This window comes from Cotesia glomerata, linkage group LG6, assembly GCF_020080835.1.
Source record: "Cotesia glomerata isolate CgM1 linkage group LG6, MPM_Cglom_v2.3, whole genome shotgun sequence".
In the NCBI taxonomy this organism is placed as follows: Eukaryota; Metazoa; Arthropoda; class Insecta; order Hymenoptera; family Braconidae; genus Cotesia; species Cotesia glomerata.
Genome location: NC_058163.1, coordinates 8120784 through 8147634, shown reverse-complemented (window position 1 = coordinate 8147634; position 26851 = coordinate 8120784). Strand labels below are relative to the sequence as shown.

General features: G+C 32.1%; 1 long non-coding RNA gene across 1 annotated transcript; it reads right to left on the bottom strand.

Moving 5' to 3' along the window:
• Window positions 1–276: 276 nt before the first annotated feature.
• Window positions 277–25150, bottom strand: LOC123266596. Its single transcript, XR_006509815.1, has 4 exons — window positions 25135–25150; window positions 10397–10401; window positions 8634–8741; window positions 277–288 (listed from the first exon to the last, which is right to left on the bottom strand). It is a non-coding gene; the product is annotated as an uncharacterized LOC123266596 (long non-coding RNA).
• Between the last annotated feature and the right edge of the window lie 1701 nt (window positions 25151–26851).

Here is a 26851-nt window from a genome sequence, read left to right as displayed (position 1 = left end):
TTACGGTAGACTATACGGTAAAATTTGTTGAAAATAAGTTAAAAATTATCTTACTTACCGACAAATGATTAGGTCGTGCCATCTGTCTCACGCCCTGATAGCCACCTCATACTATAACTTTCAGATAACCTAGTGCCGCGAATTATAGATAATTTGACGAAAAGTAGGTTAGCAATAAGTGTTAATCTACAACTTATCGTAAAGTTATGGTCAACTTTACTTCAACGAATTGTACTGAAACAATTGCCGTTAAGTTGACCGAAATTTTCTATTCAAGTTTATTATAAGCTTATAGATAATTTGTTTTTAAATTTCGGCACTATCTTATTGTCAACTTGCATATAAGAATGGGCATTTGTAGACTTGACGTTAACTTAACGATAATTTGTCGCTAACTTATCTACAAGATCTTAACTAAAAGAACTTATAGTATGAGGCTATCAGGGCGATTACCGCTAAGAAGCTGACGTTTGAAGACGTCATCTAGAAATAGGCTGACCTCTTTAAGGTCGTAAATGGTATCAAAGTCCAGTATTTTTATCCAGTAAAGATAGATGGAATATGTATCCAAATGGTTTGAATGTTTTTGACAAAGAGAATCATTTGTCACTTTAAATAACTCAATATCTCTAAAAAATAGTCAAATTTTGAAAATATAGTATTTTTCTTGAATCAATTAGTTTTTTTCAATGCACTTGGAAAATTAATTGCAAAATTTTAATCTAAATTGTAGACCATCAATTTCTGACGCACATAAAAAATCATAAAGAATCAGAAAGGGGACTTTATAATAAATAATAATGAAGCGCTTTAAACTTTGAACTCTTCATTATTACGATTTAATATCCTTTATCACAATTACAGCACTCTGATTCTCCTGAGCTCCGTTTAGCTTGCCTCTTAACGTTGTTCTAACTTTAACTACCTTTCAACCCCGATAAACCCTTTTTGTATCCATGTTCTCGAGCACATTTTATGAAAGCAACTTTTGTTCGAGTATTCATTAATGGACTATCAATTACACGAAATGTTTTTAATTAAAGTAAACTTTTTTTAATTACTTTTCGCGGTACGCTGTGATTCAGAAATAACATCGATTTTTTATAAAAATTGGTATTTTGATTAGGTTTTTTTGATAAAATATCACCGGAATAGAAAGCTAACCTAAGAGCAGAAGAAGTTGGTAGAAATCACCCTAGTATACTGCGGATTAGCTCAAGGAGCCCTATTGTGGCGTATGTTAATTTCAATAAGATTTATGTAACCAGACTTATGTTTGCAGATAAGCTCACTTATCTCTACATGACACATGTGTATTCAATTTTTTTGATAATAACAAAAACACGATGATGATTTTGTGACTTATCTATTGTATTGTTATTGCACGCTTCAGAATGTGAATTTTGTTTTTACCAGCTCAATGGAGGAAAAACAATGAACTTATTTATAAAACAAATCTGAAGATTGTCGTTATTTTTCAAACAAAGTAATATCTTTAATCAACGGTACCGAGTGTCTTAATCCTTGAAATAAAATAATTTGTACCAAGAAAATTAAATTTTCTACAAAAAAAGATATTTTATAAATTTTCCATAACTCCTATGTTTTATCCATGATTTAAACTTGAAATTTTCCAAGCTTTTTTCCCCAAAATTTTCATATAAAATCTGTTATTTTTTTAAAAATACTAAAATACTTCAGTAAATTCCTAAAATTTATAGATTATAGATTAAACTTTTCAGTCTCTGAGTTTCCTTAAAATTTCACTCCCAACTACACCCTACGATATTACTATCCAAATTGTCACTAATGATCTCCAAACTCTCCCTGAAACCTTAATTTAAATAAAAATCCCAAAATTTTCTCCAGATTCTCACAAAACAAATCCGATCCGCTTGAAGCCTGAAAAGTTCTTTTTCTTGTGGATCCGATTTACGGGGTTGGGACCTTTATTGTCCCTCAAAGAATAAAGCTTTATTCAAAAATTCAATAATCCTTCTGCTAATTCAATTAACATATCCAATCATACTTTTTCAAAAACAACAACAACAAATAAGACTCTGGATAATGAGATGGTAATTTGACGACTATAGCAAACTAAATCCATTGCAATATGATTGGATTATTACAACCCTAACATATGTGTGTTTATGTACATGTCTATAATAAAAGCAGTGGATGAAGACACGAGTGTGTGGATTTGAATTGATACAATTGTATATGTACAAACACTCAGGTCAAACACGTGAAATCGATTTTGAGCAAATAATCGGATACTCAAGCAATACGAGTAGTGTAGGGAATATGGGAAGGAGTTATATAAATACATATATATGTATATATACATACATCCATACGGGAGTTGGTGGCCGCTACGTGGGGAGGAGCGTAGTCGCATAATTCAGAATCGACAAAGCGGCAGATTATGGAAATAGAGTCCCTGAGTTAAAGCCGAGTTGCCTTGCCCACCTCCACAGCATCTCTATATCTGTCTCCTTTGGTCGTCTATCTCTACCTCGATTTACCTCTATTTCCATCTCCGGCTCTCTTCCTCTTTCCGAGGTTGTACCTCGTTTCCTCCTTCCTTTTATGCACCCACACAAATTCAGTATCGTCGCACCAAGCCGTCTGCTGTTGCCATGCCGACTATTGTCGTACGGCTGCTCTACCTTTCTCTCTGTTACTCTCTCTCTGGAGAGTCTTCTGCGCGTTACTCCGCTCCACGTCAACGACTCTACTCTGTTCTCCTCCTCTGTCAGGCGTGTGTGTAAATGTAAGAGTAAATGTGTGCTGGAATCCCGAAGCATTCTGCATCCACAGCCACCCCCTCTCCACACTCCAGCCCTTTAATACCCCCCCCCACCCTCTCGGCATATTTACCTCATGATCACTGTAACTGTATTTACATTTGCCATTACCATATTATCGCCCAGGATTATTGATTACTTTATTTTTAAACTACTGAGCTTTTTTTATATAACTATTTCTTTTATTATTATTTTTTTTATACAGAAAGATTAGGCGGTCTTTAGGCAGCTGGTTGATTTTGGATGAAGGTTAATCATTTTCTGATTTGGAGATAAGGATCAATTGGTCAAAGGACGTGTCATTAATGGCACTCCTGAGAAGTTCGGAAATTGGGTCAAGCTTGATTTGTTCCAAACACTGGAAAAAAACTACTTGATTCAGGAACAATATTCCCTTGAAAATTTTATTATTGTTGTTGTATTTAGTTTGAATTAATTCAACAAATTCACGGATAGAATCAAGACAATGACAAAAAGAGGATAGAGAGAAAAAGTTTGGTATTTAAGAATTTTAGGAATTCAATCTATTGTTTCAAGCTCTAGCGTTATATTATGTTAGAAAAAGATATTTTAGATTTTACATAAAATTTTGGGATTTAAATTTTGAATAAAACATAGAAAATACAAAAAATTTGTATAGTGCCTTTTTTGGTAGAAAATTTAATTTTCTATTAAAAAGGTTTTTGTGCAGTTTATTGTATCTCTGATCGTTTATTCACAATTTGAATTTTACTTTTTTAGAAATAATTTTTTTGTTCAACTTTATACAAAATATTTACATTAGGATCCATGGCGAAGAATTGAAATCAAAATTATGAATGAAATATTGAAGATATGAACAATTTATAAGAAACTTTTTTTTATAAAAATTTAGTTTCCAACAAAAAAGATCTCTATCAATTTTTCACCTATAATTTTGATTTTAATCTACAAATAATTCTTTCCTATAAAGAAAAAAAATTAAAATCATCAAGATTACAGTCGAAATATTAAAGATAGAAAAACATGATAAAATATTTTTTTTATAAAAATTTCAATTTTCTACAAAAAAGGTCATTATCAATTTTCTCATATCTTCAACAGTGTACTTACAATTTTGACAATCTTCTTTTATTTTAAGATATTTTATTCTATTTTAAAATTATAATTAATCAAGGAAAAATTGGCTATTGTTATTCTCAATTTAGAATAACTTTTAACATCAGAAGTTGTAGTTACAGATCGAATATCGAGGTAATGGTAACTAACCTCAAAGTACAGTTTACTTTTACCGGATCCGAATCTGTCACAAAAAGAATATATCAAGCATCATCAATTGTTTCTAAGTTTTGAAGGAAAGAATGAAGAAAATAAAATTCTAGTAACAAATTATAATGATATGTTCTGGTGATGATAAATCAAGTTGTAATAAAGGCTTCTATTATATAAATATAAAAACAGAAAATAATAGAAGAGTCGAGTCGAGGATGAGGATGAGGATGAGGACAAGTGGAGACGAATGAGCGATGAAGAAAAAGCCAGAGAGTGTTGTGATTGTTATAGACGGAGAAAAGACATATATTTGTTATATACGTATTATATATAGTTAGTACATATAACGAAACATAGAGACAGAGAAGTACGGGGAAAGACCGATACAATGCTGTGCTCTCCCGCGAGTCGACTTTCCTTGATACATCGCCATTGAGCTATTGTCCGCCTTCCAATGGCCCCACGAAAGACTCCAAGGAGAAAAAAAATTCAATTCAGCTTTTAAATTATTTTCCCCCACTTTTTACAACAAACCAAGAGTCGCCCTTCTGGCATAAGGCTCCTCTCGTAGTCCTCCAGACCCAACACTGCTAGATCTATCTATATATATTTATATATATTTACTCCCATCCCGTTACGTGGCTCGATGCCACACACCAAAAAACCATCCTCGTTCCCGTTCCTGTTCTTGTTCTTGTTGTTGTTGATGTTGTTGTTATCGTTCGTCGCCCATTCTGTCATAAGCACCCGTCAATCTTGACAGCGTCATTTCACAATACCACTCAAAGACATCATAACATAAAACTAAATACAAATGTGGGTTCTCTCTTTATTCTTCGCTTCCGAATTTTTACTATCCATTTCGTGTTTGAGTTATCGATATCGAGAGCTACTTTCTTTATTTTGAGTATCAGAAACAAGATTTGAGATAATCTGATGGCAGTTCACCACCTTGTAGACAGGAAATTTCAAGATCGAATGCTTAAGGTAGTTCCTCCATCCAACCACTTTTCGACAGATTTTGTTAATTTTTTTTTTTTCATGGCTAAAGAATAATATTTACTTATAAGTCTCGAAGTTTGAGAATTTTTGATTGTTTAGAATGCAAGATATTTAGTAACAAAATTAGCAATTTCAGGTTTACTTCTCATTTAAAGCATGTAAAACTCTCTGGCTACTCAAATATTCTCTTTTATAACTTAAATCTGTTATAAATGAACTTGATTCAAAAGAAAAATTGTTAAATCAAGAAAATCATTTTGAAGAGTTTCATCGTTTCGAATCGTACATTGAACTGCAAAATGCACACTCAACATCAACATGAATGATTTTCTCGAAATTTTTAATTCAGCGCTTGATTTTCCAAGAAGCCACCAAAAGCCCTTTTTTTCTTGATTTTCCAAATTCATGTATACGGAAAAAAAAATGATTCTAAATTTATTTTTACACGTGGTTCTAAATTCGTATCTCATGTATTGTAAATCTACACACTTATTTTATTAAACATATAGCATGTCTGTACCACTGGGCCGAAAATAGCACCACTGTGATACAGGATTAAAATCATATTTTTTTCCGTATAGACCCTGATTAAGAAATCTAATTTGAAATGATTTAAATGCATCGGATTGAATACTGTATAGATATACAATTAACATGGTAATCATTTCAAATCATCTTTCTGAATCAGGGGAGTATAGAAAAAAATTGTTTATCAAAAAAACAATAACTAATCCTTGTAGGAAATTTATTTGAGTTTCGAAAACCCACCTTCAATTTTCTATGTGATCATTGGTTGCTCAGTTATTGATAGTCAAAGACAAAATGATCCTTTTCCATTCCAAGTCCGATATCTTATTGAAAAGTGGTCGTATGAAGGTTTCGATAACAGGAAATAGCAGTTCAATGGACAAGTTATCTGATCTATATAGTCATTTAGTCAACAAATTTTTTCACTTGAGATTAAAAAAAAATTTTCCGAACTTTTTTTTTCACTGCATTCGTTGGGATTGAGCGATACACGTTGCTTCAAAAAGTTTTTCATCTCAAGATTTCAAAACAAAAAACTTCAAGCTTTAAATTGCTTGTTTCACAACTTCTATAAAACTATTTTTAACGCAGATACAGCCATTGAAAAAAGTGCTAATAATTTGGAATTTTATTTTGATCCCTTAATTTTTTCCACTAGTGTATATTTCAACTTTCTATAAAAAAAAAAAATTGCAGTTGTTTTCATATCATTCGCAATCGCAAAAACAGAAAAACACTAGAACAAATTTTGCGAACCATGGACGATTCCCCGAAAAAACAGTTATAGAAATTTTCAGATACGCTCACAAATTCCCCAAGGATTAGGGTAACTAATGTCTAATGTGTCATGATGGTATTTAGAGCAGATGAATGACTGCTGCAGATCGTTTACATTTTCCGGATCATTTACCCACACACGCCGTCCAACAGCACCCCACATGACCTAAACATTTGACTTTTCCTTTTTTTATTTTATTTGCTTTGCATCCCAACATTAACAATCTTCTGATGCCTGATTGATACATTTCGATGAAATATATCATCCAGAAAAATATTTTTTACCAATCCTGATCATGATCACGAGCGATGGTCAGCTTATTAATGCATATTGTGTAATAGTAGCAAATTGATTGGCGATTAGACCCAAACGACGACTATTTTAGTGAATAACAGGACTATTAACCAACTATCATGCATTGCCTGTTATGATGGTACGTCGCGTATTGACGACACGCATTATGCCCTTATTGTTTTTCGTTTTTGATTATCAGTTTTATTTGTGTACACATATTATATATTATGTATTAACAAAAAAAGTAGGCATTGTTGTGTCTCCATTGTTTCAGTATTACGAGGGCGGTGCTTCCCTTTGTCTCCACCCTTTATACCTTTTCATGGCGCAATTCTCGAGGGAATTCTTGCGCCCGCGCAACAGATAGAGGCGTGTTTCTCATAAAATGAAAAAGGTATTAAAAAACTTGTACTAGAAGTGTATATAAAGGATTAAGGACGAATGGAACAGAATTTAGCTAATGCAAAAATTCAGAGCTTGGACTCTCCTGCTTAATATATTTTATCCTCGATTATACCGACGACAATTTATCTTGCCGAGAGTAATATAAATCATACAATTAGGGGTTAATTAAAAATTTTCGCTAGGGAATTTATTTGGTGCGTTATCCCCCTAAATCTTTGCTGACAATTTCCCCACTTGGACTTAGTATACGTCTTTACCCTTTTGTTTGGGCTGAGAACCCCACTGTGCACTACGAAACGACTTTTCATTTGTGGGCTCGTACACCTCTATTCTCTCGGGGGGTTAAGACTCTTGTTTTAGATTGTAATCAATATTAAACAATGCCTTTTTAATTTTGCATTATCATTTTATTAGATTGTATTACTTTTTTTTGTTGTCGAGGGTGTTAAACGAGGAGATAAGGGCTTTATAGGTTTTTTATCGGGTTCAATTATGGTTAGAGCTGCAGTTTTTACGACTGGGTAGATAAAGAAATCAACAATTTGCTTGATACTTACCAGCCGAATTTATAACAAGCTTAATTTTTGTAAAATATCGAATAATTATATAATAGACTTATCAAGTTACTCAGCTTTCAATCACTTTGGAGATTAAATAAAGGTTAGTTGAGCATCAGTAGACGTTTGTAAGTTTGAAGTTCCAGCAGATGGCGATAGCTATTCATTCTGACGGTAATGAAAATTTATAACTTTTTAGTTAAAATATACAACAAATTTTCACTAATAACTTTAATGTGATTTTCAATTTTTTAATAATTTTATATCGAACAACAATGAAAAAAAAAAAATTTGAAAAATCCAAAAGTGCACGACTCATAATGCTCATTTAATTATGAAAAAAATAATAAAATAAAAAAAATGTAATACAATAGCTAAAATAGGACAATAATGCGCAGGCGCCCCCAGTGAAATAAATTTAGACAATATATGTATATATACAGTCATTTGGTTTTTTTATATTATCAGTTGCAAATGACCTACAATTCTTTCAAAAAAAAATTTTTTTTTCTCAACTTGACTCAATGGATTTTTTCGCTAGTTTTTTCAGGGTTTCATACATAACGGACAGGAAATTTTTTTTAACTATTTTGATGTTTTTTTCCGTTTCTATTGCACTTGATAAATTGTTGAAAAGTATGGAATTGATCTTCATTGAATTATCTCGACAATAGTATGCAACATATCGTGATTCCGTGAACTAACAAGGCTATAATAATCAAAATAGTTGCCGAAATGAGGCTGACAATAGTCTAATCGGCCCAGTACCTGTATTTCGAAAGAGTGGGACCAGGGTTCGATTCCAGCACGCACCAATATTTTCAGTGATTATAAAATAAAAAGAATATGTGCGTTACGTTGCCAGCCTCTGTACCGACCAGGTTTTCTATGGTTTCCCCGTGTAGTTATGGAAGTAAAAATGTCATTATAGAAGCACCTCCATACTACTTAAGGTCGTAATGCAAATGCGGGTACTGATTATAACGCGTAAGTCGGCCACAGTCGCAGCACAGTGTGATTATTAGTGGAAAGAATATGTCGAACACAAAGAAATGTGTTAGTTAAAAGGGCGAAAGACAAGTATAACATTAAGAAAGTTATATGATAACAAAAGAGGCACTTGAATGGTATTGCTGTGGTAATAACAAAAATGCGGAGAATACGGTTACAGTCATGTAAAAACCAAAATAGGTATACAAGTAAAAACGATATAACAATATAGTTGCCGAAATGAAACGAAAAAATTTTTTCGATCGCGAACTTGTTTTAATTTTTTCGCGCATAGTATTTTTTTAAACGAATCGAACGGCCTCTTTCGTTCCAAAATATAAATCATAAAAAAAAACTAATTAAAGACCGTATTATTTTTAGTCAACCAGCGAAACAATTGAGTATAATAGTATCAGCTTTTTCAAACTGTATTTTTTTTTAAAATCCAATCTCATCGATAATTATGACCTATGGATTTTTTTTTTATTGATCCACTTATTGATTTTGTTTGTTGACTCACTCTTCGTGGTTGTGAAACAGAAAAACCTTAGTTCGCATCCATCTTAGATGTAGTGCACGTATTTCCGGAACTGCTTTGAGTGTATTATAAGTTTTCACAAAGTGGCAAAAATGGAGCCAGCAATTAACTCCTATTTAACGACCTCTCATTCGTGAATCCTTGGCAATTTTAGTCCATAATGATTTTGTTCCAATGTCAACGTCCTTCCACTTGCTGACAACGAATTGATCCTGGTAATCGACCAACATGGTCCACAGCAGCTAATAGTATTGAACTCCAATGTTTTTATCCAGCACACATAACAATTAATCGATTTAGAAAACGTTTGATAAGCTCAGCGATGATTTTTCTCTTTAACAGCGTACTTTTTGTATCATTTATATGAACATTATGTCTGTTTAGTACAATTTAATCTGATCAAACGAGATCTTGATTTTTAGGCGATAATAGAACATCTAAGGGATGAAAAATGATTATTTTAAATAATTTTATGATTGAAATGCAATTTATCTGATTTATATCACTGTTACTAACTTGATTTTTGTATTAAACCCATAACCTGTTGGAATAAATGTTAGTAATCAATAAATAGTAATGCTTGTGTAAAAACCTTCTTAATTTGAAAGATAAAAGGTATATATTATTAATTAATTTTCATAATAAACTAAATAATATAGCATTTTATAAATTTTATTGGATGAATATTTATAATTTCTTGGTTAAATTTTCAAATAGATAACCAAAGTGAAATATTGTTGTAAACATTAACTAAATTGAGTATTTTTTAAATAAAAACGTATTTATTCACGAATTATAAAAATAATTTTTCAACAGGTAATTAATAATTCCGAAAAATAAATAGAGGAAGAATGACGAACCAAAGAGTGAGAATAAATACCATCGGAGAATGAGTTGGAGGTATATCGGTTGAAATGCAACTATCACGTCACCCTCACCCTTATAAATATACACGTAGTTTTTTCCCCTGAACTCGCTCAGGGTTTTGCATTATGTCCATTGCTGCTGATTCACACGTCCTTCATTGTACCGCTTTTGTAAAGAACGACAATACTCGGTGCTTTTTTGTATTCAAATACCATATATACTTGTAGATAGAGATATATATGTGGATGAAGATATAGATATATAAGCATAGTATATCTAGGCCGTAAGAGATGGATGACAAACGACGAATGAAGCTTTCTCGTCTATTGACATCTACGTCCAACCCAAACATTTATTTATAGCACTATCTTATAGTTACATTTTCTTATATAAACAATCTCTCATCTCTGGATTTTTTGTTTGTTCGACTCCGGTGTATGTGTTTCCGCTTTAATTTTTAGCGCTTCAATAACACTTTTCTCTGAAACAATAAACACGCTTTCGCTTGATATCGATTTAAGTATTTCTTAAGAGGCTCTCTATTTTAACAGTGAAGAAGTGCAGGGAAGAAATCTTGAAATATTATTTATTTTATTGAAATATTATTAATAACTATTACGACAGTTAAAAATATTCTGTATTAATATACAGTGGACATTTTATTGAGAAAAATCGGTAAGCAAAGTTTGACTTATTTATAACATCTATCAATGCTTAACTAAGTATTATTGCTAAAAGATTAAATAATTTCACAATAATGATAATAAAATAATAAAAATGAATTTTCGAGAAAAAATTGAATTATAAAAAAATGAAAGAGAATAAATTGGTTTTGGCGCTTCTGGCGCCAGCGCTTTAGACACTTTGAGCACTGTTTATTCCTCAGTTAGCAGTATTTAACACGATAATTAGAGAGAGAGAGAAGTGATTGACGATAATATAAATGGTACGAACTCTGAACATCAACCACCGAATTATATATTGGTGTTATTTAATGTCGGATTCTTGATTTGTAGTTGTATTAATTACAATCAAATGTGACTGATTTAAATAGTCATTATTAATACGGATCTTCCTTTGAAAATTATGAACTCACAAAAAAAAAAAAAAAAAAAAAACAGACTCAATTAATAATGTCAGTGGATAATAGTTATCGCGTTTACAATGATTCCGTCAATTTACAGTGCTCGTTATTTGGGATGTTTCGATTTCTTATTTATGAGATACTTTATTGCAAACTGTGCTAGATATCTTTGATAGATTATCGGTGACTGTATTTTTCCTTATTTGTGACGTAAAATTATAATGAGATTAAGTATTTACGCTAGGGACGTGCAATTTTTAAATCTTTCATATTTCTTCTTAATTATATAACTTTTTATAAATCTTTTATGAAAATTTTGTTAGTTGCCAGTGCTAATTCTTTGGGGTTCGCATGCTTACGCGCGAAGCGCTGAGGTGTGCTTTATTGCCACTTAAAAAGGATAACTCGTTGATTTCAGTTTTTAATCCGTTTGTAAGTTCATTATTTACGGTAAAATAGTGAAATAATACATACCCAAACGAAGATAAAACATTAATAAATAAATTTCATACATTTTAAAGATGATTATTTATAACGATTATTTAAAGATGATTAATTGATTATTTAACAATTTTACATAAAAACTTTTTAACTTCCCGCTAAGAAAATTGAAAATTTTCAAAAATCGGGAAGTTATTGGTTTTACCCCATTTTTCGAAAATCGAGTTTTCATCAGATCTCGACGTTTTGAGGTCCTAGGAAGCTTTCCTGACTATTCCCGCGAGGGTGTCACTATGTCTGTGTGTGTGTGTGTGTGTGTGTGTGTGTGTGTGTGTGTGTGTGTGTGTGTGTGTGTGTGTGTGTGTGTGTGTGTGTGTGTGTGTGTGTGTGTGTAAGCCTCTTATAACTTTTGAACGGTTGAACCGATTTCATCGCGGTTGGTGCCATTCGAAAGGGCTTTGCCAAACTTAGATTTTCTGTCAATTTGAACCGATTCGGACCGATAGATTTTGAGAAATTTGGAGAAATCTCAAAAAAAAATAGGAAAAAAAATTTTTTCAGAAGTGATTTTTTTGGGATAACTTTTAGACGGCTTTACCGATCAATTCCAAAAATTAATCAGCTCTCAACCTTGAAAAATCACGTCGATCGCCGCCAATCCGGTCAAAATCGGTTGATTTGTTCGAGAGATATCGTGAACGAAGGAAAACCGAAAAAAGTGTTTTTTCGGAGTTACTCCAAAATTTCTAGTTTGACCAATTAAAACTCAGAAATTCTTTATGAGGCTTTAGAAAATGCGTAGAATGCCGCCAACCGCGTAAAAATCGGTCGATTCATTCAAAAGTTATTGCGGTTTGAAAATTCAAAAAATAGTGTTCTATGAAATTTCTATCAGACTTTTGAGCTCAAAGAGCTCAAAAGCATAGAACAGGTATTTTTTATATCGGAGAGCTCAAAACAACACACAGATTGTATTTTTGAGCTCGAAAAGCTCAAAAAAAGTGGGCAGGTATTATCAGAATTAGCGGGAAGTTGCAGGGATGGTCTTTAGGGTCAACCGTTTTCCTAATTTTTTTTTTTAGTTTTAGAAAAATTTCTGCCATACACATAGTGGTGTTAACACTATAACTCTTGAAGAATACAATAAATTGACTTGATTTTTCTTTTATTTGATTCGTATAATCAATGTGTAGAGCTGATTCAATAATCATTACTCAATTATTATTTATATTATCATAAATAAAAGATTTCTATGGTAATTTTCTTAAGACTTACTTATGACGCAGCTATGCGTAATATTGAGAAATTTATTTTCTACTTCATGGATAAATTTATTGCAAATTATGCTAGATATCGTTGATAGATTATCTTTGATCTTTGATCGTATGTTTCCATTTTTTTACGTAAAATGGCAATGTGATAAAGTATTTACGCTATACAGTCGTGCAATTCTTAACTCTATTATATTCCTTTTTAATTATGAAACCTTTTATCCTACAACATATTGAAAAGCGTGTAATTATTGGATTATGTGATACAATAAAATGGTTCGACCAAGCAGATATTTAATATTAGTTATCGGTTCAATTGTTCAGTGTAAGAATATTAATAGTACCTGTTAGAAGATTTCAATTCGCTTTTACCATTATCGTATTTTAATCTGTATATAGTTTCGAAACTTCAATATATATATTAAAGAAAAGGAGACGTAACAACGAGTGAGTATTTTAGAATTACGCGGGATGACAAGAGTAAGCGGGGATGTCAATTGATGTACTCGCCGTCATGTATATACATATATAGAGCAAGTTACAGGCGCCACATTGTTTCAATACAATATCATTGGTCCCTCTCCAACAGAACTAGTATATATATAAATACGCGAGGAGCAGCAACCCCGATGCGGGAAACTAACTGAAGAGATTTTCGTCGTAGACCCTCACGGTTTGAGCCTCGTTATTTTAATCATCCCCCATTTTATACCCGCAAACACTCCCGCACATCACGTTATTTGGTATTATGTATACAGTATATATATATATATAGCAGTATATATATATATATATATATATATATATATCCGCGCCCCTCGGTACAGTCTCGGTGTATCACGATTACGGTTGGTAGCTGGATGACAACATCTATACGAATAAAGCTTTCTCTTTTATATTGTATATTGTATATTATATATTATACTCTCGTTCTCATTCTCGGTCTCTTGTCACCCGTCCCTGCAAGCTCATCCAAGCAACTTAGTTACCCCGATTTTATAACGATAAGCCGCTGATGGTTGTTAGTAGTCGGCTAGTCACCACCACTATTTTATTTTATTTCTGTCGGTGAGGGTGGAAATATTGCAGGTGTAAAAAAAAGATGGGAAATTTATAAGTATACATTTATTTATCTAGTGTGTTTTATAAACATTTACCGCGTATTTTAGTTTTAGTTATTTCTGTAGGATTAGTCTGCTTTAGATTTTATTAAGAATAATTATTGCTTCAAAAGATTTAGGGTTGGCATATCTCGAAGCGATGCATTGACATGCAGAATGGAACAACTTTATCTAAATGAGAAAGCACTCGAAATGAAATTGAATATAAGAAATCAAGAGTGCAACAAAATTTTTTCGCTTTTTATTTTGTTATTTATTTTAAACCCTGTAAACTGTTACTCTAATAATTCGAGTTTACTAACTAAGCTTCACTCATAATTTAATTTTGAAAATAGTTTTTATAAGTATTAAAATAATTATAATATTGAATAAGTTTAGGGCATGTTTTTTATAAGCCTTTCAAATGTTATTTCCAAAAATTCCGCTTCGTTTTAGTGACGTCACATGCTACTCCTGCCATCTCTCGGAATTATTCAAAAACACGGACTACTGCCTACATTAACCTGAAACAAGAGTTTAGATTTGTAATAGTATATACCTATTTGTTATATTACATACCTAGGCCAATAAAATGAGAAAAGTCTAGGATCACATGAAATTGTTGGTCGAGGCGAAGCCGAAGTTGACAAACATGTGGTCTGAGGCTTTACTTTTTACTGGCCAAGGTGTGCATACTATTTTTCTGCTCGACGTAGCCAAAATGTGGCAACTTCGTTTAACGCAGCGGTCAGTAAGCTGCGACATTCCGGCCGGAGGGCAGAAAAAAAAATTGCACATGGCTGGCTGAAAGATAAAAATTTTCGAGTAAGTGCTGGTCTAAAGAAATAAAATTTAATAGTTGTGTATTTTGAAAGTTCTTGCGCTTTCGCCCCCAGGAGTTGGAAAAAAGTTTGGAAAATCGAAATGAGCATGCCTTAAGCGCTCATGTCATACACAAATTATTGAGACTGAATGTTTAGATTATGATTTTTTAACTTTTTCGTAAAGATTTCTATACTTTTTAACTTCCCGCTAAGAGAATTGAAAATTTTCAAAAATCGGGAAGTTATTGGTTTTACCCCGTTTTTCGAAAATCGAGTTCTCATCAGATCTTGACGTTTTGAGGCCCTAGGAAGCTTCCCTGAATGTTTTCGCGATGATGTCAGTATGACGACGCAGCGTCATACTAAAATTCGACGCTAACGCCCCTATACTCACTAAACCCTAAACTCCTTTTCTTCTTTCCTCTAATCCCTCATGGGAACCGCCGTCAGGCATTACTTCGTGAGGGAAGGAACTAGCTACTGCTCTTCCTTCTGGTGGCTAAGGTGTTATTAACTACCTTCCTTCTATCTTCTGATATTTGCTCTTCTTCTTTCGGTGGAACGCAAGTCTTTGAGGACTTCTGTTGCAAACGTGTTGGTAGCGTTCCAGGCAGCTTCTGATGACAACATTGTTTCCACTAGTGAATCTGGTTGCATTCTCTGGTTCAGGATCCTCTCCAACTCTTCACGCTGTGGATCGAAACGAGGACATACAAAGAAGACGTGCTCCGCATCTTCAGCAACTCCTGGGCAAGACGGGCTCTCCGAAGAGTCATCGTGCTTAAAGCGGTGTAGATACTCTCGAAAACGTCCGTGTCCCGACAACATCTGCGTAAGATAGTAATTGACCTCGCCGTGATTCAGGTTAAGCCAAATGTCGATCCAAGGTAAGAGGCGGTGCGTCCACCTACCCTTTTCTGCAGCATCCCATTGTAGTTGCCATCGGCCTATGCTGTTCTGCCGTTCTTCAATTCTAAGTTCTTTAGGGCTCAGTGCAGTTGACCTTTTTCGTTGGTAAAGGGCTCGTCTTTCCTCTGCTAGAACTCTAAGAGGTAGGGTTCCGGCAATGACGCACACTGCTTTTTCTGATATAGTGCGGAAGGCACTAGCTACTCGTAGGGCACTCAGTCAATATACTGGTCCAGCTTTTCTCCTCTGTGTGTGTGTGTGTGTGTGTGTGTGTGTGTGTGTGTGTGTGTGTGTGTGTGTGTGTGTGTGTGTGTGTGACCCTTTTATAACTTTTGAACGGCTCGACCGATTTCATCGCGGTTGACGCCATTCGAAAGGGCTTGACCGAACTTAGATTTTAAATACCATTTAGACCGATTCGAACCAGTAGATCTTGAGAAATCTCAAAAAAACTACAAAAAAAAATTTTTTGAAATGTGGTTTTTTTGGAATTACTTTTAAATGGCTTTACTGATCAATTTTAATATCTAATCAGCTCTTAAGATAAAAAAACCACGTCGATCACCGTAAGCCCGGTCAAAATCGGTTGATTCGTTCGTGAGTTATCGTTGTCGAAAGAAAACCGAAAAAAGTGTTTTTTCAGAATTACTTCGAAATTCCTGGCTCGATCGATTTAAATTTTAACATCGGTTATGAGGTTTCAAAAACTGCGTCGAATACCACCAACTGCGTAAAAATCGGTTTATTCATTCAAAAGTTATTGCGGTTTGAAAATTCAAAAAATTGTGTCTTACCAAACTTCTATCAGACTTCTGAGCTCGAAGAGCTTAAAAGCATAAAAAAGCTATCTCTTTGAGCTCGGAGAACTCAAAATAACACAGAAATTGTACTTTTGAGCTCGAAGAGCTCAAAAACAAAATAAGTGAAATGTTGAGCGTTTAGGTATGAAGTTAGCGGGAAGTTGCAGGGATGGCCTTTTGGGTCAACCGTTTTCCTAATTTTTTTATTCGTTTTTTTGAATTTTCCCGCGAGTGGTCTTATCTCCTCTGTAGGTCGAGCTAAGAAAAAATCTTAACAGATGATAAAACAGTTAGTAATTATACCATCATGTATGTATAATTTTTGCTTGTTTATAGTTATTTCAATCCTATTTTATGAAAAATAATATATATGGCTGCCAAAATCGCAGAAAAAGTCACCGAACTGACAGTCGAAAAAAATTAACTGTATTGAAACGGAATTATTTTGACACACAATTTTCACAAGGGCTCTGGTTAACTCCCTAAGGAATAAAACAAAAAAAAAATTAAATCGTGAAAATGATTTTTCACAAAGTTGTGGTGTTATCAAGCCCAGTGCTCCTGTGAATACCACACTCCTATTCACTTAATTCGTCAGAAAAACGAGTTTTTCCGGAGAAATCTTATTTAATCGATAAGAAAATTGTTTTAACGTGTTCTGTAGTTATTATTATTTATCTCAATATGCTTTTTACACATAATTTTTTTCGTTTAATTTAGGAAAATCACGTTTGAATCGAAATCACGATTTTTAGGCTAGAGTAGAGCATACCTGCGCGCTTCGCGCTTAAGGCATGCAAAATTTCGTAAAAATTCACTAAGCGATTGAAAGACAATTTTATATCATGATGTTCGATAATTGGTTTAGAAAACTTTTATGAATAATCTATGAACGTAGCAATCATCGACATCTATGAGCACAATAACAACAATAACAATAAACAATAACCATAGTCTATCGACTATGGAATATTCTAATCATTATGTAACAACGATTTTACTCAAGTTTGTCATTGATCTACTGAAATTTACATGGACACATAATACATCAGCACAATACTCGTACGTGTAAACAGTTTGAGGTACGCAAAGCCTTTGGTGCTTACATTACTATCAGGTTCACCAATATATGATAGGTGAATGATCTATATACATGTATATTGTATATACTACCCACACACATCTCTGGTACACATATGTGATGCATAGTAATGGTGTTTGAGTGGATAGGAGTTAGAGAGCAGACTGAGTAGTACAGAGTATCACAGAGTATGATATAGAGTATGGAGGACTGAGTAGAGTACCAGAGTGAGTGAGAGAAGGAGAGAGAGTTAATGCTACTGAGTGAAAGGAGTAGAGACGCAACGGCGTTCAATGTGTCGCGACAATGTAGCCAACGTTCGGGGCATTCAACGCTAGACAATGCCGCGAACATAATGTCATAATGGAACAGGGTGGAGTTCCCTTCCGTCCTCTTTAACCCCCGCTACTATTATATACATACATACTCATACATATCTATGGGTATATATATTACTCAGTACTCTCTCGTGTCTCGAATAAAAAGAGCCATTCAACCGATGAAAAAGACGTCAAGTCAAGTTCTCTTAAGAGGTTTTATACCCGAAGTTTGAATATAATTTTAAATAAACTCTTTATTATTTCGGTATTTAATAATCGTCTTTTTATTTGTTGTTACCGTAAATGAACATTCACTCAATAGAATGAATATTATACGGATTTTTATTTACTTTCAGTTTATTAGAACGTATCTTTAAAGTTACAAAAATTTTGTTTCTAAACGTTTGAAATTTGAGGAAATTCACTTTATGTATTCATGATTCATGATTGAGTTGACAACAAAGATTTAATATCAATTTATCGAACATAATATAAAATTGTCTCTAAATTTTATAGTCAATTTTACGGAATTTTTCCAATTCACGGAGGCGTAAGCACGATAACTTTCAAAATATATATCTGTTAAAATTAATTTTTTCATTCATTTCATTAAATTATTACAAAAAATAATTTAAAAATAATAATTTATTCTTTCTTTGTTTTGTTGTAATTTATTTTTTTAGACCATTACTTTCTCTAAAATTTCTACTTTTCAGCCAGCCATGTGTAATTTCCCGACTAGAAATTTTAATGTAAGACCTATTGGGCCCGCGTTGGGTTTCCTAATAGGGACCCCACATAGGGATGTCACGCAAAGTCCTATGCGGCCCTCATTGGGCAATCCCTTTTAGGTCCCAATGGGGAAATCCCCATCAGAACCCAATCTAAATTTTGAAAGAAAAAATATTATGATTTTTGAAAAGATTAAAAATAATTTAGAATCAGATACTCATATTATATTAGACCTCATTAGTAAATTTAATTTAAATTGAAATGAAATCGTTGATCTAAAATCTATTCCTGGTGGAAGTAGTTTTTTCTTAATTCAACTTATCATAAATACTTGATACAATAAATTTTTATATTTGATCAAGATTTTTAGATACTTTAAGGAAGCAGCGCCACCTACTTCAGTTAAGAAAAAAATTTCCTCACCTTGAGAAAATTTTTCTCTTAAATATTTGATGCCGATTTTGTATTATTTTAGCGTGCAATTATAAATTTTGATTAAAAAAAAAATGATTCAATATTATTTGATCTTCCCATTTGACATGTTGATCAATAAAAATATCAATGAAAATTTACTTCTATCGAGATATTTAATTTTTTGGAGCAAGAGACAAATTTTTTCAAGATAAGAAAATTTACTTCTATCAAGAACTAAATTTTTTGGAGCAAGAAGCTAAATTTTCTCAAAACAACAAGATTTTCTTAACTTAAATAAATTTTCTTACATCAAGATACTTATTTCTTTAATAAGCAAGAAAATTAATTTTATTGGAATAAATGAAATTTCTTGTGCCAAAAAAAATTTTTTTTTTCGTTTAAGAAAATAATTAGGAAGAAAAATATTTTCTTGGCTCAAGTGAACCTTTTTTTTCTGTGGAGTACTTGAATTTAATCTGGAATTGATCTCAAATTAATCTAGAATAACCGCTAAAAAAACTTCGGATTCACTCTACACGCGAATTGTTTAATTACTTTACTCCAAAACTCTGAGTAATGGGATTAAATTTTAATTTGGATTACTCCGAATTCATCCCGATTTTTTACAATGTATTTTTAATCTCGTAAAATTAAATTTTTCAAAATATAAAGTTATGTAAAATTTGATGAAGCTCAATTTTGTAGTTTTTATTTAACAATGTTAGATAATTTTTTTTCCTAATTCTTTTCTATACTTATCGGCTAATTTTTATTTTTATTTCTAATTAATTTACAATGAATATATGCTAATAATATAAGCTCACAGATCTTTGAGTGATTGATTTTTTATATAAATAAACGATTGTCTAAATTTAAAGATTATTTCATGCATCTACTTTCAGGCTAGGTTATCCCAATTGGATCCTACTACGAGCCCAGTTAGGAAAACCCATCGATGCCTTATTTACATTATGTTGGGAAAATCCTCTTCGGTCCCACACCGATCCCACTCGGGAAAACTTAGCAATTTTATTATTATTTTTCGTTGGGTTATCCCTCTTAGATCCCACATAGATCCCACTGGGGAAAATTTATAAATTGTATTTTTTTTCCGTTGGGTTATCCCTTTTAGGTCCTACACAGGACCCTATTGGGAAAAACTGAATAAAAATTTTTAATTTTACGTTGGGATTTCCCATTTAGGTCCCACACAGGGCCCTATTGGGAAAAACTGAATGAAACTACTCATTTTTGCATTGGGATTTCCCATTTAGGTCCCACGCGGGGCCCTATCGGGAAAAACTGAATAAAAATTTTTATTTTTACGTTGGGATTGCCCGATTGGGGACTAATTAGACCCTTATAGGGATTTCCCAATTGGGCGTGCCTCTTCGGGACCCAATCAGGTCCAGGTGTATACGCTGGGTAATCCCAAAGTAATTTCTAGTCGGGATTTTTATTACAAATAAAAACTCTTGTTGTAGGTTAAAATAGGCAGTAGTCTGTGCTTATGAAGAATTCCAGAAGATGGCGGGAATAGTACGTGACGTCACTAAAACGAAGCGGGATTTTTGGAAATATAGTATTTGAAAGTCTTATAAAAAACATGCCCTAATAGATTTATTCAATATTATAATTATTTTAATTTTTATAAAAACTATTTTCAAACTTAAATTTAGAGTAAAGCTTAATTAGCAAACTCGAATTATTAGAGTAACAGTTTACAGGGTTTAAAATAAAAAACAATATAAAAAGTAAAAAAATTCTGTTGCACTCTTGATTTCTTAAACTTAATTTCATTTCGAGTGCTTTCTTATTTCGATAAAATTTTTCCATCCTGCATGTCAATGCATTGCTTCAAGACATGCCAACCCTGAATCTTTTGAAGTAATAATTATTCTTGATAAAATCTAAAGCAGACTAATCCAACGGAAATAACTAAAACTAAACCACACGGCAAATATATTTAAAAAACATACTTGATAAATAGACGTTTGTTTACTTAAGTGTAAAAATGATCACTTTGTCGTTGACTTCTAGTTATAAGAAAAAATGTACACGTTATGAGTTATGAGTTACGGCACTATCAAAAATCACCAATAAATATAAACAAAAAATAAAAATACATACAAACGCACAATAGGTTCGATTTGAATGAATAAAAAAAGTAAAAAAAGAATCCAATTAACCTGGTGGAATTGGCTTATTGTTACGAAGCAAAATTCTAGCGTACCCATACGATGACGGGGCTCGGTTTTAGCACTGTATGCGTTCAAATAACAATCGATCGTTTGTCGGCTGATTGTTCATGCAACAGACTCACACATTAGTACACAAACACACACATACACATTTGTAAATTATAAATATAAAGATCTAAACAAAAAACTCGGAAAACTAAAAAGCAAAATTTTCCTTTAAATAATCTCTTGTCTAGCGAGCATACCAACAATGCTCAAAAAGCTATAACGTAAACAAAAATAATTTTTTAGCGAACCCCTTTTCAGTTGACAATAAGGAGTGTGGAGTGTGTGTAGATATTATTAAGAAGAGATACATTAATTTTGTATGTTGTCATTCTTGGAGCTATAAACATCAGTATAATCAAAAGATTTAACAAAATCACGCAGCATCCCGGAAAGGGCCGTCCAACCATTCGTTATCCTTGGACAATAGGGTGACACAATAGCTGAGCTATATACTCATCGAGTTGTAGACGAGCCGAGCCACATGCTTATGATGTATCATGGGAAAACGGAAACGAATGTTTTTATCCTAGTTTCCCCCGTTTAGCAGCATTTAGTCCGCATCACTGAGTTAAACATTTACTCTGCTATCAATTATTTTTGGCCGAGGCTAGTCTTCTCACAAAAGATCAAATATGATGATCTGGCGATTGAAATCGAGGAAAAAAACAGTTTGGAAAATCTCAAAGTTCAAGACTCATAATGTTCAAGGTATTTTAAGTAAAAAATTTATAATGTTGCTAATTGATAGACTAAAGTAGAAAAAAAGTAAAATTTTTTATTATCAATTATTGAAGTAATTTACATTTCAAATATTTCGCAGTATTTTTCTTACTGAACTCAGCTCAACTGATGTTATAACGCGCATGCGAATGAGGAACAAAATTAATCACGTATACTTTATGTATAATAACTAATAACAAAGAAAATACGGTTTTAGTTTTTCATTAGTTATAAATTATAATCAAACAAAACTAATTTAGATGGCCATTTTTGCTATCAAATTCTCCAGAGACAAGATTGTAGGAAAATTACGATTGTCACATTGTAATTCAGGACTAGAATTTTAAAATCTTCACTTTCATAATTTTAACTTTTTAAAATTGACGATGTTACATTGTAAAAATACGTAAAAAAGTAGGCAATATACTAACTTTCACGATGTGACATTGTAAATTTTAATATGGAAAATTATGGAAGTGAAGACATTGAAAGTCTGGTCCTAGATTACGACATTGTAATTTTTCTGGAAATTTTTTTCCGTGTACAGAGTGTTAAAAATAATCAGACTTTTAATCATTTAGAATACTTTCTAACCCTTTAAATCATTTTAATAGTATTTCTTACACTAATAAAAAAAATAACTTGATTCAAGAGAAAAAATCTTGACCTAAGAATACCATTTCAAAGAAAATAAGTTTTTTGCATCAAGAAGAAAAATTCTTCTTGTTTTAGGTAAATTTTTCTTGTCCCAAGAATTTTTTTTCTTGATTCAAGAAAATCATTTTCTTCAAAATGATACTTAGTTCAAGATTTTTTTTCTTGAATGAAGTTAACTTTTTTATCAGTGTATAGGCGTTTAACATGTAAAATAATTTTTAATGATTAACTAAATATATTTTTGAAAATTGGAGAATTATTCCTGATTGCATTATCTATTTAATGTTATAAAAATTATTTCAATTTTGTAAACTAACAAGAGTGTAGCAATAAAATTAATTGCAGAAAAAATTTTTTCAGTTGTAGTATATACTCTCCGATACTTTGCATTATGAGTCATGCAATAAGTATCTTCAATCTAAACTTAAAATAATAATTCTATTAACAATAAGACAACATCGGTAGTGATCAAACAATCCATTAAATTTCTCCTTGAAGAACCACCAAAATCGTTAAACACAGAAGCGAGTTGTCTATTTTGTCTAGAATTCTCTAATCCATACAAGACATACTTGGAAGCTATACAGACGTGTACTTATACAAAATATCCATAGAAGATAGTATGTAGCTTGGTGACAACGAGAGGTAGTATATTATTTGTTCAGGCACGAATAGCAAATAGAGTTTCTGGCAAAGCTAGACATAGACTCAATACACTGACGGTTTAAGCTGTCATGCGAGGAGTAAGGGATTGTAAAGATATATATGCAATACATTATACATTTTGCATGTGAAAAGTATCCATACACGTGACCTTTATATCGTGTGTGTACGAAACACGTGTGAATTGTAAGAACTTAACGTCATTCCAATACTACCACCGCCATATCACCACCAGAGTAGCAGCAACATCAGCATCAGCATCTCACCGCCCCCAAAACTCGAGTAAACTTCAAGGGTAGAATCTGTATGGTGAACGTATATAGTATAATACTTGTTTATTTCCATAGATGCCAGCAGCACAACTTACCGAGTATTCAGGGAAGACTTTAACCTATTTGGGTTCGCATTTTATACTCTCTGTTTGGAAAATGTCGAAAATATTAGTGAAACTCGCGTTGAGTAGAGTAAATTAATGGGTGGTAATATTGTTTACTAGAAACTTCTATTTGATTGGTATAAATTGAATAGAATGATAATCAGATTAATCCGGTGACAAATAATAAAATACAATGGTCTGGTAAATCCCTATTTCCATGCATTAAGCGCTCATGTAAAACCAAAATTATTCAAATATCTACACAACTTTTCATTAAAAGACTAAATATTATTTTTGATTCTTCAGACATTTTTAATTAAATGTCCATTGGAATAAAAATTATCAACTGTCCAATGCGAAAACAAAATTGATAAAAATTCCTTTGATTAATGAATGAATTCCGAAAAATTAACATTCTTTATAAAGAATTGTATACAATTTACTATTGATGTGTATTTAAATTTTCCTAAGAATAGAAATTATCTTGCGAGTTTAAGGAGATCCACGCGAAGTAGTCAAATTTTTAAAACTTTCTGAAAATTTGTAAATTCAATCTACTTAGCCTAATAATTAATAAAAAAAATTAAAAAACAGTAGGTTTTCGGGATATTTAATCAACTAATTAGGTTTGAAAATTGTAATTTTTACATGTAGGTAAATGGAGATTCAGCCATCACACTTATCGAGACCTTTCATTACAATACCCACACGAATTTTTCATATATTTTATATATTTTACAAATATGAGAATTATCATATGTATAAAATATATAGAAAAATTCGTGTGGGTACTCAAATGAAAGGTCTCGATGAGCGTAAGTAACATCAGAATGAGCTTATATCTAAAAAAAATGTCAATGATAGAGAAACGACTTTGTAGTTTGTCTACTAATGATATTTTGAACGATATAAGCTAATTCTGGAGTAACACTTATCGAGACCTTTTATTTGAATACCCGCGCGAATTTTTCCATGTGTTTTATACATATGATATTTCTCATATTTGCGAAATATATAAAATACTAGCTGATACCCGCCCGCTTCGCTGGGCATGCACTCAAGTTTTATTGTGTAACCTAGACAAAAAATATAAAGAAAATGATTAATTTCAACAATCTTAACGAAATTATATCGCTTTTTATCTCTAAAATAATTGTTTTTACAGCTCTGAATTTGTTAATAAATTACATAAATAAATATGTTATTATTCTTTTGTCTGAGCGCCAACTTCAATAACGTTATTAAGATTGTTAATTCAGATTATTATTTCTTATCTCAGCACCATTTTTTATAAAAATACGAATATTAGTAATCAAGATTATGAAATAAATCACATATCAATTTAGAATATAAACAACAATGTTATTATATTAATTTGACTGAAAATTAGCATCGAGAAGTTAATGACTAAATTTATTTCTGCTTATAAATATAGAAATGAATATTTTTAATCTTAGTTATTAAGAAAATTATCACAAATTAAGTGGTATTAAAAAATATATTTATTATCATTCATTTTATTAAGAATTAACTTAAATCGAAGGTTTTTTTATAATAATTTAACGATATCGTTGTGAAATTTTAGAGAAGATCATCAGACAAACTTTACCATTTTAATTGTAATCATTAAAATCAGTATAATCATTTAACAAAATCAACTTAATAAATTTATGTTATATTTAGCTGTGTTATGATATAGTGGAGTTCATCCTTTATGATCATTACAATACATATTAGCTATTTCAGTTATTAATGATTTAGCTATTCTTTCTTAAAAAAAGTATGATTATAAATTCCTACTGTCCCAACAATCAATCGATAAAATTTGAAATCAAAATGTATTTGCTTAACATTGTACAGAATATTAGTATTTAGTAACTTTCTACTTTTATTCTCATCATTCCTTCGAATTTAGTTGACAACCGAATTTGTAATTACAATTTATTTATTTTGACTGTTATTATGGTAACGGTAACCATGGCAACGGTAACTATGGCAACGGTAACCATGGCAACGGTTGATTAGCGTGGGTGGTTGTGGGGGGGGGGTTGAGTTCTATAATTGATGGGTGCCACTGATGGTTTCTTAGATTGGAGAATCAAAATGATATTTTCGCCCAAAAAAAAGAGAAAGAGAGAGATAGGGAAGGGGCAAGAAGGCACGGGTGATAGGGCACGAGAGGGGAGGGGAAGAATGAAAAAAAGGAGAGGGGGTAGCATACGTAATGGTTGACGAAAAATCCATTTTGGCTAGGAATTGCGCAAAATCCCTTCTTATCTCTCGTCTACGGTGAAAAAGGAGTACCTATGCCAAATTTTAAATTAACCGGTCCAATAGTTTCGGAGATCTAGTGATGAGTCAGTGGTATTTTGCTTATATGTATATAGATTAATATTTTTTCACAAGATAAAATAATGAAACATCATTTGATGGTTCCATTATAATTGAATTAATTGTAATCCTATCATCTATATTATTAAGAGAATATCATTAAGAGAAAAATACTCTATCTCTAGATTCATAATTGATAAATGACCTTATATCTTGTGAATTATTGACATTTTTACAGATATAAGCTCACTCCGACATTATACTCATCGAGACCTTTCATTTGAGTACCCACATCAATTTTTCATATATTTATATATTCTATATACTAGCTGACCTGGTGAACTTCGTATCACCTACAATATATTTTATTACACCTTTTGATCAGCGATTAACAATCTTTAAACTCTAGTCTACTTCGATAAAGAATAAATACTGGTTGTATGAAGTGCGGTTAGAATTTTGTCAAGTAATTAAATGAAACTCACTTCTCATTATCGCCTGAAAATCAAGATCCCAAAAAATGAACACTGAATTTATGAAATTTGTTTTTGTTCATATGTACAGAAGATTTTGAGTTATAGCCAGACTAACGCACAGCAATTCATTTATATATATATATCGAAGAAGAAGATAGTATAACTCTGCAGTATACTTGTACGTATCTTTCTACATATTGAACAATTTTGGTACACTCTTGCAACCTTGAGGCTCAAGCGTAACAATAGCGATTCCGATACAAAATTAACAATTTTTTATTTTTTTAGCTGAACTTTCGGGTTTTCCAAAAATTTTTATTTTTCTAAACCATCCCTGGACTATAGCGAACAAAACAAAAAACAATTTGAAAATCGGTCCAGCCGTT